The sequence below is a fragment of the Crocuta crocuta genome, unplaced genomic scaffold (genome assembly GCF_008692635.1).
Source record: "Crocuta crocuta isolate KB4526 unplaced genomic scaffold, BGI_CrCroc_1.0 scaffold14, whole genome shotgun sequence".
NCBI classification, from domain to species: domain Eukaryota; kingdom Metazoa; phylum Chordata; class Mammalia; order Carnivora; family Hyaenidae; genus Crocuta; species Crocuta crocuta.
In genome coordinates, this window is record NW_027530209.1 from 4,188,326 (window position 1) to 4,202,055 (window position 13,730).

Consider the following 13,730-nt stretch of genomic DNA (forward strand, 5'->3'; position numbering starts at 1 on the left):
ATTTTTGAGAGAAAAAGAGAGAGAGATAAAAAATGAGCTTGGGAGGGGCAGGGAGAGAGGGAGAAAGAGGATCTGAAGCAGGTTCCACGCTGATAGCAGAGAGCCAAATGCAGGGCTTGAAATCAGAAACTGTGAGATCATGACCTGAGCCAAAGTGGTACACTCAACAGACTGAGCCACCCAGGTGCCCCTCAGATTCTTCTTTTTATCTCTGGCGCTTTATAATTCCACAATGATATGCCTTGTTGATAGCTTTTTCTTCACTGCATTTAATACACCTTTATGTCTCAATATTCACATATTATAATTCTAGGAAAATCTCCTTGTATTATTTACTTGATAACTTCTTCTGTTTCCTCTGTTCTCCAATTTTCTGAACTCCTGTTAGTTAAATGTTGGACCTCCTGGATTATCTTCTACGATTTTTTCTCTCCTATCTTCTGTATCTACTTCTTCCACTTCTTTGGGAGATTTCCTCAACTCTATCTTCAAAGACCCACTGAATTTTACAATATCCACCATCATTTTTAATGTCCAAAAGCTTCTAGTTGTCCTCTGAGTATGACTTTATTAGAACACTTTATTCTTATTTCATGGACACACTGTCTTATTTTTAAATTAAGTTTCCTTCCCCATCCTGCATGATCTCCACTCTCTTCTCTCAATTTTTGTTCCTTTGACTGATTATCTATCCTTGATGTTTGGCTCTACATACTTAGAACTTGTGGCTTAAACAACAGAAATATATTTTCAAACAGTTCTGGATGCTAAAAGTCCAAGATTAAGATGTTGACTAATTTAGTTTCATCTGAAGCCTCTCTCCTTGGCCTCTACACAGCCACCTTCTGTGTCTTCATAAAGTCTTTTCAGTGTCTGTGTGTATGTGTGTGTGTGTGCGTGTGTGCACGATCATGTGCACACACACACACGCGCACATGCACACATGTATATATACCAATCGTTTATCTCTTTGTGTCCAAATTTCCTCTTTTTATAAGGGTACCTGTCAGATTAGATTAGGAACCAACTTAATGGCCTCATTTTAACTTAATCACCTCTTAAAAGGCTTTATCTCTAAATAGAGTCAAATTTGGAAGCACTGGGAGTTAGGGCTTCAATATACTAATTTGGGAAAGGGGGACACAATTTCAGCCCATAACAGTATATTTATGTAAAGCTGACTGGAGTGTGATCTCAAGGTGGATTGATAAAATGAAAACCTAGCTGTCTAACTGAGTGATTTCAAATATCACCTAGAATTTTCCTCTAGCATAGAAAGTTTTTCAGAAAGGAATCCTCCTCCTATTGGGAACAACAGGAGGGGAGGAGACTTGTAATCTTACTATTCAGACTGCACATACCTGGTTGTCCTCAAATTTTTTAGGTGGGAAGACTCTTATCTTCTCCTAGTCGGGAAAAGGAAGAGTAGAACTAAGTGCCTAGATGCACTGTTAGGAAGAAGATCTACTCCTCTTTCATACCTTCAAACAAATTTCCTGATCTTATGCCATTACACATTCCAATCTCTAGAGGTAACTAGAGTCTCTCAATTTTTGATATTTTCAATGGCTCTTCATTTCTTTATGTGGGCCCAAGTTTCTCTCTGGTATCATGTTCCCTGTGTTTGAAGGACTTCTTTTAACACACTGCACCACAGGTCTACCAGTAATGAATTCTCTCAGTTTTTACTTTTCTTAAAAGGTTTTTTCTACCTTTATTTTTGAAAATATCCTTACTGAGTGTATATTTTAGGGTTGACAAGTTGTATTCTGTCCAATACTTTAAAAAAGTTTCATACCTTTTCTTATATCTTGCATAGTTTCTGAAAAGAGCTCTACTGAAATTACCTTTGTTGCTATGTCTGTCACTTATCTTTTTTTCCATCTGCAAGATTTCATTTGCCCTTTCACTTTAGGCAATTAGAACATGATGTGCCTATTTGGATTTTCTTAATATTTATCCTACTTGGGAATCTCTGAGCCTCTTGGAACCACAATTTAATATATTTTGTTAATTTTGTTCTGACCATTGTCTCTTCCAATATTTCTTCTTACTCCATGCAATGGAGCAATGATTCAGTAGTAACTAATACTGAGTTTGCAGCAACTTTACAGAACACAAGTAGTACAAATAATAATATAAAAGAAGAAATTCTGGGCACTTGGGTGGTTCAGTTGGTTAAGCGTCCAACTTCAGCTAAGGTCATGATGTCATGGCTCATGAGTTCAAGCCCTGCATCGGACTCTGTACTAACAACTCAGAGCCTGGACCCCACTTTGGATTCTGTGTCTCCCTCTTTCTCTGCCCTTCCCCTGCTCACGCTCTGTCTTTCCTTCAAAAATAAATAAACATTAAAAAAATTTTATTTAAAAATATAATAAAAGAAGAAATTCTGTTGAATGTATAAAGCTAAGCAATTTAAGAAGTCCAAGTTAAATATTACCAAAGATAAGTAGATCTCAAGTCCCCATTGTATACTAAATTTTGTAATGACCTCTTTACTTTCATGAAATGGACTCACATGATAAAACCTACCCCATACATAATTTCAAAATAAATAGTATGCCTACTTAAAATACAAAGGGAAAACAAGAATTTAATTTATGATAAAATAATATTGTCTTTCATTATAAATACACATCAAACTCAAGTACACTAGAAGACAAATCTCCATAAGTTTTCACAGCTCTTCTTAAAACAACCATCCATTTATTCCTTTGGCTCTTCTGTAGTTTTAAGAACTGTGATCCATGGCAGCCCCAGGTAGTTTTGAATATGTAAACTTATCACAACCAAACTTTTCTTATGCACAGATGAGAATCTGTAGTGAATCAGCAAACACAGGCAAAATGTATCTTTCACTGAGTGAGGCCTGTATTTCAAGGTTGTACAAAAATTAGTTTGTGAAGGAAACCTTCTTAAAATAAATAATGGAATTGCTTTCTCTTTCATTGAAATATTCTATCCTTGACACTTTTCCCAGTCACTCCTTAGAGGCCTCTTTGGGTCACAATTCCCTGATTTTCCACCACGAAACTGCATTGACACAATTCAGGATAGAAGGTTCAACGGCTCAGATAGGTACTTTTGCTCTTTTTCACGTTAGATTTTCAACTCTGCTTCACAACGCCACTCTATCTGACCATTCCATTTGCATTGGAAGTTTATTTCCACAGTATTTGCAAGACGGCAGCTGCAGCCCTGCAGTCTCCCCTTTGCCATCAAATACCCACAGTCACTACCGCTACTAAGCAACACTCCTCCTTCCATAAATGGAGAAACACAGAGAGAAGGCTGGGTGAGAGCAAAGCCTGTTGTGGTTATTTTCCTTTAAAACAATTAGTAGCTCTGAGAGAAGCAAAAAAAAAAAGGCAGAGAGGGCTAGAAAGCATACAGTTTTATAATCATACTGTGACAATCATAACTGAAAGCAGAGCAAACCCTCACCCACCTAGAAGCTGAGCACCTTCTGTTTGTAGAAGCCAGCAGTACCTGTGAAGCTGGGGTTTGCAACTTCCTTCCCATACCTTCTCAATTGTTAATTATCATGTGCTTTTCATAAAAACAAAGGTAAAAGAGTTTGAGTCTGAAGATACTGGTTTTTGGATCTGTACAGTAACAACGTCTTAAGCATTTTCATCAGAGAAATTGGTCTGTAATTCTTTTTAGTGGGGTCTTTGGTTTTTGAATCAAGGTAATGCTGGCCTCCTAGAATGAGTTTGGAAATTTTCCTTCCATTTCTATCTTTTGGAACAGCTTCAAAAGAGTAGGTATTAACTCTTCTTTAAATGTTTGGTAGAATTCCCCTGGGAAACCACCTGGTCCTGGACTCTTATTTGTTGGGAGATTTTTGATTGCTGATTGAATTTCTTTACTGGTTATGGGCCTGTTCAAATTTTCTATTTCTTCTTGTTTCAGTTTTGGTAGAATTTGTCTATTTTTTCCAGATTTCCCAATTTGTTGGCATATAATTTTCTCATAATGTTCTCCCATTATTGTTTGTATTTCTGTGGTGTGGATTGTGATCTCTTCTTCTTCATTTGCAATTTTATTTATTTGGGCCCTTTCCTTTTTTTTTTTTTTTCTTTTTGATCAGTCTGGCTAGGGGTTTTTCAATTTTGTTTAAAGAACCAGCTCCTAGTTGGTTGATCTGTTCTACAGTTGTTGTTTTTCTTCCTATATCGTTGATTTCTGCTCTAATCTTTATTATTTCCTTTCTTCTGCTGGTTTTGGGCTTTATTTGCTGTTCTTTTTTGGCTTCTTTAGGTATAAGGTTAGGTTGTATATTTGAGACATTTATTCCTTCTTTAGGAAGGCCTGGATTGCTATATACTTCCCTTTTAAGACCATCTTTACTGCATCCCAAAGGTTTTGGACTGTCATGTTTTCATTTTCATTGGTTTCCATGATACTAGCAAATTAAATTCAACAGTACATTAAAAAAATTATTTGGGGCACCTGGCTGGCTCAGTTGGTTAAGCGTCCAACTTCAGCTCAGGTCATGATCTCGCGATCTGTTAGTTCAAGCCCCACATCGGGCTCTGTGCTGACAACTCAGAGCCTGGAACCTCTTTCAGATTCTGTGTCTCCCTCTTTCTTTGCTCCTCCCCCACTTGCGCTCTGTCTCTATCTCTCAAAAATAAATAAACATTAAAAAATTTAAAAAGAAATATTCACCATGACCAAGTGGGATTTATTCATGGGATGCAGGGCTGGTTCAATATCCACAAACCATTCAACGTGATACATCACATTAATAAAAGAATGAATAAAAACCACATGGTCTTCTCAATAGATGCAGAAAAAGCATTTGACAAAATACAGCATCCTTTTTTGATATAAACACTCAAAAAAGTAGGGATAGAAGGAAAATACTTCAACATCATAAAGGCCATAAAAGACCCACAGCTAACATCATCCTCCATGGGGAAAAGCTGAGAGCTTTCCCCCTATGGTCAGGAACACGACCGGGATGTCCACTCTCACCACAGTTGTTCAACATAATACCAGAAGTCCTAGTCTCAGCAACCAGACAACAAAAAGAAATACAAAGCATCCAAATAGGCAAGGAAGTGGTCAAACTTTCACTCTTCTCAGATGACATGATACATGGAAAATTGAAAGACTCCACCAAAGCACTACTAGAACTGATACATAAATTCAGCAAAGTCACAGGATAGAAAATCAATGTAGAGAAATCAGATGCATTTCTATACACCAAAAATGAAGCAACAGAAAGAGATCTCAAGGAATCGATACCATCTATAATTGCACCAAAAATCATAAAATACCAAGAAATAGACCTAAAGAGGCAAAAGAACTGTATGCTGAAAACTACAGAAAGCTTATGAAAGAAACTGAAGACACAAAGAAATGGAAAAACATTCCATCCTTATGGATTGGAAGAGCAAATATTGTTAAAATGTCAATACTACCCAAAGCAATCTACACATTCAATGCAATTCCTACCAAGATAACACCCAGCATTCTTCATAGAGCTAGAACAAACAACTCTAAAATTTATATGGAACCAGAAAAGACCCCAAACAGTCAAAGTGATGTGGAAAAGGAAACTAAAACTGAGATATCACAATCCCAGACTTCAAGCTGTATTACAAAACTGTAATCATCAAGACAGTATGATACGGGCACAAAAACAGACACATAGATCAACAGAACAGAAAAGAAAACCCAGAAATGGACCCACAAATGTATGGTCAACTTATCTTAAACAAAGCAGGAAAGAATATCCCATGGAAAAAGATAGTTGGGATGATAATTAGAAATGAAAAAATTATGGAGCTGACCGATGAATAACCACAGTTCAAAAAATGCCTCTTTGCTGTGAGAACCTTCCGTTGCCCCATCCTTTTTCTCCCCCCTTGGTAAAGCCAATTTTCTAATCCTTGACCTCTTACTGCAGCTTGAACACATTTGACTATTCCCTCCATGAAATGTCTCATTGCCCTGTCCTGACACCTTCCCTGTCTTCTTCCCACTTCTCCAGCGACTGCTTCCCCACCTCCTTTCCAGATCCCTCCACTCAAACCAATGGCTAAATAAGGACCTTATTTCTGAGAACTCCATGGGAGACCCTCTTCATTTCTCCATTTACACTCTGCCTTTGAGAAAAGTCTCATTTACGAGGCTGGATCCATCTCCAGACCAAACATATCTGTCATCTTATATACACTGTTCTCCTTCTAGGAAAAACACCTTTGCATTTTCTATCATACTCGGTATAACATTTAATATCTAGTAATGGATTCATTTGTAGTCCAGTTCATCGTTTTAATTTAGCCTAAGCCATTCTTATTATACACCAACTAAATAGTCCAGCTAAAGACAAGATTTTGGAGAGGTAAATCTCCAGAAGAACAAAAAATCTTATTCCTTTCTTTTTGAGCCAATCCTCAGAGTTTCATTTAAGGTGACAAGAACAAAACTGTTGTCAATTATTTCTAGAACTTATTCACATTCACTTCGAGCTTACTAATAGTCAGAATCTCTGAGAGATTGAGAATACATGTTTCCAAATGTTCTCCGTAAATTTTTACTGCTACAGGTTTATAACCATTTCTCTATGTCTCTAATTGGCAAATATGGTCACTCCAATTATTCAGAACAAAAGCCTTTCTAACTCCTGATCTACCACCCATAACTAACATACAAAATGAGAAGAAAAATGGATGATTAAAAAGGAGGTAAGTGAAGCAAATTTAAGAACAATTGTTCAATTTAATTAACTTCTCTTCAATGCTATGCTAAAAAGGTACAGGAAGATGGAATCAAATGGATTTTGTTACAAAGAAAGTCATTCCAAGTAGAAAACTGGGTAAGTGGAAGGCATAAAAATGAGTAAGTAAAGAAGAGGGTTTTTAAGAAACAAGCTAAGGGAAGATTAGAAAAAATAAAACACAGGGGTGGTTTTCCAAGTTTTAGAGGTCGTCCAAGTTGTCTGTATTTATTTCTTTAATGTACATAAAATTCATCTGCCAGTTCCTGGTTGGGAAAAATGCCTCAAGTTCATGGAGCAAACCCAGATTAAACGTCTCTACCATGACCATAATTTCTTATAAACCACCCTAGAGATGTAGAGTAGTCCACATCTGCACTAAATGAGAAACAAACCACCAGTATTTGATGTTGCACTAAAAGTAAGGTAGTTGCTTACTAAGCTATAGCATTTTGGCTGAAGGAATTACTCTATTACTGTTTTGCTTTCTTTTCTGTATTCTTTGCTTTTTTCCATATTCAGAAAAAAATTCAAAATCAGCTACAATTTGTGGCATATATAAAACAGCAGAATGATGTAGTGTTTGAAATCCCCCAAATAATGTGAGTGTAAAGACTGAAATTCTTGAGAACAAACAGCAGAAGGAGGGAAGGGGAGGGGAGGGGAAGGGAGGAAAGGGACGGGAATGGAAGGGAAGGGTAGGGGGGAGGAAGGAGGGGGGAGGGAGAGAGGAGGAAGAGAGGAAAAAAGAAAACTTATCATGAAAGCCAAACATATTTCCTAATGCGGCTTTTGATGAGGTCATAAATCACTCTTTTTTTTTCCTTAGTGAAATCTCCAAACAATACGTGTCATAAAGAGAGAGATCAAAATTCAACATTTTTTTAAAAGCTATAAATCACACTAATAATTTAATCAATGCTTGTATGTAATTTGAAGTTGTCTCACAAATGTTAGTGATGGTGTGCCCGATTATTTTTAGACCTGCCCTGATTGACTGTCCAAATATAAATATTTCACTTAGATTTTGGCCTTTCCAAGATTCAATGGTGTATAAATTCAATTTTTCTTAAAAGCTGCTGTTAAAGCAACTACCTGAAAAAATATACTTCGTTAAAATATTGGGTTTAAACAGATCAGTGATAAGTTTCATGAGGTATAAATGCAATTAGCATTACTTCAGCCAAACTTGGCTACTGCTAGGCAACTTCTGGGAACATGGTAATATAATGCATGCAGTATTCACAAACTGAAAATGCAGCAAAATCATATGGCAAGAAAAACCTGGTATTTTATAACACTATAAGCTGAGTACGGTTAATAAGAATGCAACACTTCATTAACCTCAGACCACTGTAGACTCCAGGATCTGAAGAAACCAATACTAAAAAGAAAGGGGGAACAATTTGCTATGCTGCTCAAAGTATTATGCTGAAATGATCTTGGCATGAGTATAAACCAGTGTGTCGGTTGTTGTGGGGAAGGGTGAATACCACATATATCCTGTGGTTAGAAACTTGCTCCTAGATAACAAATGACTACAAGGTAATTAGTAAATTTACTGAACTTGTCTTTCTCATTTAATTGTTTAGATAAGAATTTCTTGGGCCACTGAAGTTCTTTAGCACACTATTCATAGGCATCAAGTGTGCTAATGATAAGAAAATCAGTCTTTAGGAAATATAAAACACACATACAACTGTAACAAGCATAAGTGAGAATATTGCCAATGGTACATGCAAGTGAAGAAGTAGGAGGTGATTTTTTTTTTATGGTGAAAACACCGTTATATGCAACAGTTAAATAACAACACGGGTTACTAAATAACTGCATTAACCTTTCTTAGGTTGTTTTGTATGGATTTTTGTAATTATTAAAGAAAACATTTAGAATATTATTCCTGGCAATGGTAAGGACTCAATAAATGGAAGTTAGAATAGGTGCACCAAAAAAGTGCAAGAAGTTTTTTAAGTGTGTTGAGATTAAATGTGGGGTGTGTTGTCAGGAAAGTCTTCTTGGAGGATAAAGTACTTTAACGGAAAGGGTATTTTATGTTCAAATGAGAAGTGGGGACACACACACACACACACACACACACACACACACACACACACATATACCCACACAGAAATGAGTGTATTAATAAGAAACTGAGGAGATGGATATGAGGCAGAAATTAGCATTCAGAGGATGACCTTAACCTCAAAGGCCAGGCTTAGAAATGTGGATGTTTTCAAATAGGCTATGGAGATCACTGAAACAGCTCTTTTAAGGAAGATTAACCTGCCTTTGGTAAGCCAGATGGGGAAGAGAAAACAAACACGTTAAATGTTATCATAGTAATCTAGGAAAAAGTGAATGAGGCACTAACTTTGGGTGTTAAGTAGTGGTAATAAAACCTGAAATTGGAGAGGTTTCCAAGGAAGAATTAACGGAGCTTAGAGACTTAACTCCATGTCAAGAACAAAAGGGTGGGTAGAGTTAAGAGTCTTTCTAAGGTTTCTAGCCTGGAGGTGTTAGTAGAAATAGAAGTTGGAAAACAACAGTATTTTAAGTGGCAGAGAAATGGAAAATGTATGGCAACACCTTCTAATTATAAAAGCCCTTTAAGAGTTTGCAAAGCCCTTTCTCAAACATTTATTTCACACTAATAATAATGAAGTATAATCTCCTCTTAAAAGATTTGGAAACTGAGGTTCGGGGAAGGAAGGACAGTCAGTGAAAACTTAAGTAATCCAAAGAAACAGTCCCATCTGTCTCTGATACCAAGGTTCTTTTCCCCCAAAAAAGCTTTTGTTTTAATGTCATGATATATAATTCATCAGGGGTAGATCAGTTAAGTTGTAATCATTAACTTGCTTCTACTCATTCTGCAAATGTATTTGAACCTTACATACCAGGGACTGTCTTAAGCACAGGAAGCAGGGTAATGAACAAGATAAACATATTTATTTTATGGGGAAAGTCGAACAGATAAGTGAACAAATATATACACACACACACAATTTCAGATAGTGTTAAGTGCTATGAAAAACAAAGGCTGGTGTGCTGGGATGAAGGGCAACTTTAGATGGATGGACAGGGGAGGCCTCACTGATGAAATGATATTTGTGCCCAAGACCTGAATGACAAGAGGTAAGCCACATGAGAGTCTGTGGGCAAAGTGTTTCAGGTAGAGGAAGAGAAACTCTAAAGGCTCTAAGATAAGTACAAACCTAGACCAGTCAAAGAAGAGGGAGAGAGAGGGGGAAAAAAAAAAAAGAAGGCCAGTGTGGAATGTGGGGAAAAGTGGAAGACGAGGTGGGAGGAGCAAGCAAGGACCAGGGAGGAGGGGGGAGGACCTTAGAGTTCAGGTAATCATACATCTTAACTTGCCTGGGACAGGGCTAAGTACTCCTGGGTCTTCAGGTGCAATTAGTAATAGCACTTCCTTTCACTTTCAAAAGAGTTCTGATTTTAAGGATAAATCAAATAGTTCCAGGCATGGTAAAGACTTAAAATTAATTCCAAATACAGTGGGAAAACACTAGGAAAAACTGTAATCTAAAATCTAACCTACAATGATCAATGTATACATCCTAAAATGTCACGGTTCCATAGTTACCCAACATAAGCTATCTAGATATGCTTAGTGTAAGCCATTTGTTCCTAACATTCTCTCCATCAGATTTCTCTTCTCAGGCTTAACATAGTTCTGTGATTGCTCTTCAAATCTTTCCTAGCTTCAATATACCTACATGGACGGAACTATCTATGCTTCTAGAGAGCAGTCTAAGAAGTATTTTGTTAGGGGGCTTTCCAAAGCAGTACGGTTCCATTTCTCCATGCTACTGCCTACTGCCCGAACAGAGCAGCTGATGAGGACTTCCAAAGTGTGGCAAGGGCAGCAGAAATCTACATGAGGAAAGATTTTACGGTCCACGCTCACTACAAACCACCGCACAGAGCAATGTGGCAAGTGACCCACAAAGGGATTCTGAGCTGCCATCTTCTCCTCATTCAGAGATCCAAGTTATTAAGAGCTCTTCCTCTTCTCTTTCCCACCAGAGCTTCAAAGTAAAGTTACACATAAGATGAGCCTTTCCATGCAGTTGTTAATATTGTTTGCACTGTTACCTAGTATTTTTATGTTGTTGGTCTTGAGAAATTTAAAAACGTGTTAAATTTTGCTGCAGTCTTTCTTTCATGTACAAAAAGGAGATTCCCCCAGAGCCAGATGTATTGTAAGAAAAATGTAAATATACTTCCCTAGTGTGAGGTCCAGGTTCCAGTCACTCAGCTCCCAATTCCTTCTGCAAACACATAACAGTCTTCTTGATAACAGGCATGACCCATTTCTATTACTTTCCCTCAGATTTGATTTGTGAAAATGTTAGTCGTTTTGTTTGCTCTTCTTTCAACAGTAAGATCCTTCATATCCATCTCAACACACAGAGACTCAAATAATGAAAAACACTCTAATGGTGGCATGCGGATAGAAAGGAATCCAACCTTCCTAAGTAGCGGTGAAACAGCTTCTATAAAGGCACTATGTCAGTCAATAATGACTTGGCAGAGGGCAGGACCGGAGGCAAGCAGCCTTCTGCACTCTTCCCGAGCAGATCTGATGAGAGCATAACATAGAGCAGGAGCCGTGACAAAGAAAAGGAGAAGAGGAAAAGGAAATATTGCAGATTTAGAATTGATGGCACGTGGCAACTGACCGGACACATAAGTGAGGGAAGAGGAAAACTGAAAATAACTCCCAAGACTGCTGTCCTGAGTTTCTGACTTGGTTGATGCCAACAGGTCAAATTGGGAATGCAGAAGAAAAAGTAGGCTCCGGAGAGAGGATGCACTGCGCCAGTGAACGTGCCAGTGACGGGTTCGCTTGAGCCCACAGCACCCTGGCCCACGCAGCAGAGTGCTGTCGGGCCACGGCCTCGGCTGAGTGTGACCCCGGAAGCCACGCGGGCTCTGTATCCAGCAGGACCCACTGGGTGGATGGAGGAAGCCCCTCCTCTAACGAGGCCATGGCCGCTACAGGGACCATGTACACTTGCTGTTTTGTTTCGTCCTGCCGGGTATTGTGTGTACGGTGCTTCATGTTTCGTTGTATTGGAAACTTTCCATTTTATTCAAGAAATCTGTTCCGTGTTAAAAAGCCTTAATTAAAGAGGAGGTTTCATGAAAAAAAAAATTTTTTTTGTGGAGACACCCAGCAGGAAGACACCCAGCAGGAAGAGGCGAATTTAATAACTTAATAGAATTCTATGACATAAAGGCTAAAATATATCCGCATCTTCACCAGCTTCTAACATGCTTGGTTTGAGAATCAAGTCAAAAGCCACACTAGCAAATTATATACAACATCATACTTTGAAAATACAGGTGAGAAAAACATAGATGTCAAATCTCATGAGCATTAACTACATTAATGCAATAAACATCTACAAATGTCTGTGTAAGTCCAAGAATGAGTGAGGACTTTCACGTTGGTCTGGGCATTTTACTGGCTCAACTGTATTACAACAGAAAAAGAACACAATAGAAAAAATAGATATAATAGTTGAAACACAAATTCCTTGGTATGTTCTTCAGTGACTGCTATGCTGAGCAAGGTAGCTGAATTCCGCAATTTTCAGAAAAAGGTATTTGCTCATTTTAATACCTTTAATTTGACTATTTATCAAATAATTAAAAAGCATTAAACCATCTTCCATTGTTCTAGACAAAGAAAGAAACAGAAGTTCATTGTATTTTATTAAAGGAGTAGTAGTGAAGCAGTTAAAGAGGCTTCTGTAACAAAACTTTTTTTGAATTTGTTTAATAAAGATGAATTATTTAATAATAACCACCCATCATCACCAAATAATATATTCTGACAAATGTTTTTCCCTCCAAATTTCTTAGGAATACTGTTAATGCTCCAAATGCCAACTCAGGCACATAAAACAAAGAAAATTAAAACTTACTGCAAAGTTTTAAAAATGTTGGTACCTATGGAAGAAGAGCACAGAATTTTCTGAAACATGAAACAGCACCATATTTTAGAAGAAAGTTTTGTTACAGTTTTACAAACTGCTATTGCTTTGAGTCAGTCACAAATGTTTTGCATCATTCAAAAAGGATTTGACTTAGTGAAAGCAAAAAGAACTAGGGACAGTAAGATGACACAGGCCGAAATCATACTTACGTTGCTCTGATGTAGCAAATGGAAATCCTTTAAAGAAAATAAAAAGTTAGAAAGGGCCTGTGTCAAAAATAGCTCATCACTATAGCAATGCCCAAAAAACTTGTTCTGAAAGGGAAGTCAAGACACAGGGCTTCTAGAAAAGATTACATCCTGACCAGGAGGTAAGAACAGTTAGGATAAACTCTCCAAGTAGCTTTCTAGACGTTTAATAGACATGCATAAAGTGGATCCAAATCAAAACATTATGCACAGAGTTGACAGTATCACCCAGTTAAAGATGTGACCAACAGAAAGGAGGCCAAACCAAAGAGCTCTTTTCACGAAAGACTCAAACTTCTTTTTCAAACAGTGACAGTCCTGTGAGAGGTCACATGTGCCCTCTAAAACCCGGAACCGCGGATCCAGATCTGACAGCCCAGAGAAGGGCTGGAGTAGAAGGATGGGGCCACGGGTTGAGACTGAGACTGGCCCTTGTGTGAATTGAGGGCACATGGCAACTACGCGCCTTGGAGAAGCTCTGAGCAAGAACCCTGGCTGGATCAAACTGCACAAGACCCGGGCAGCCCAGAACATCTCCAAGGCAACCGCCACATCACAGAACTGTATCTATCTCACTGCCTAGAACCTTGTCCTGAACTGACAGGATGAAAGTTTTACCCAGGACAGCGACAGCCTCATCGAGGGTAAGAAATGAGCCTGGTGACCAGGAACTCCACCCCCAGAGAAGAAGTGGATCTGTTTCTCCCCTGGTTTAAGGAGCCAGCTTAGGTCCAGCACACCCCCCCCACCCCCAGCCCATCCCACCCCCAGCATCATTTG

The 13,730-nt window shown here is 38.2% G+C and overlaps 1 protein-coding gene and 1 long non-coding RNA gene across 10 annotated transcripts in view; one reads left to right on the forward strand and one right to left on the reverse strand.

The window, feature by feature from the left end:
• PPP1R9A (protein phosphatase 1 regulatory subunit 9A) overlaps nucleotides 1–13,730 on the reverse strand; it is a 321,919-nt gene that overhangs the window by 193,471 nt on the left and 114,718 nt on the right. The gene's annotated exons all lie outside the window — the stretch shown is intronic.
• The window catches only part of LOC144232500 (uncharacterized), a 10,838-nt gene continuing 10,639 nt past the window's right edge, over nucleotides 13,532–13,730 (forward strand). For both annotated transcript variants that reach the window (XR_013335413.1, XR_013335415.1), the window contains exon 1: nucleotides 13,532–13,594. This is a non-coding gene — a long non-coding RNA (uncharacterized LOC144232500). The remainder of the gene's footprint in view (nucleotides 13,595–13,730) is intronic.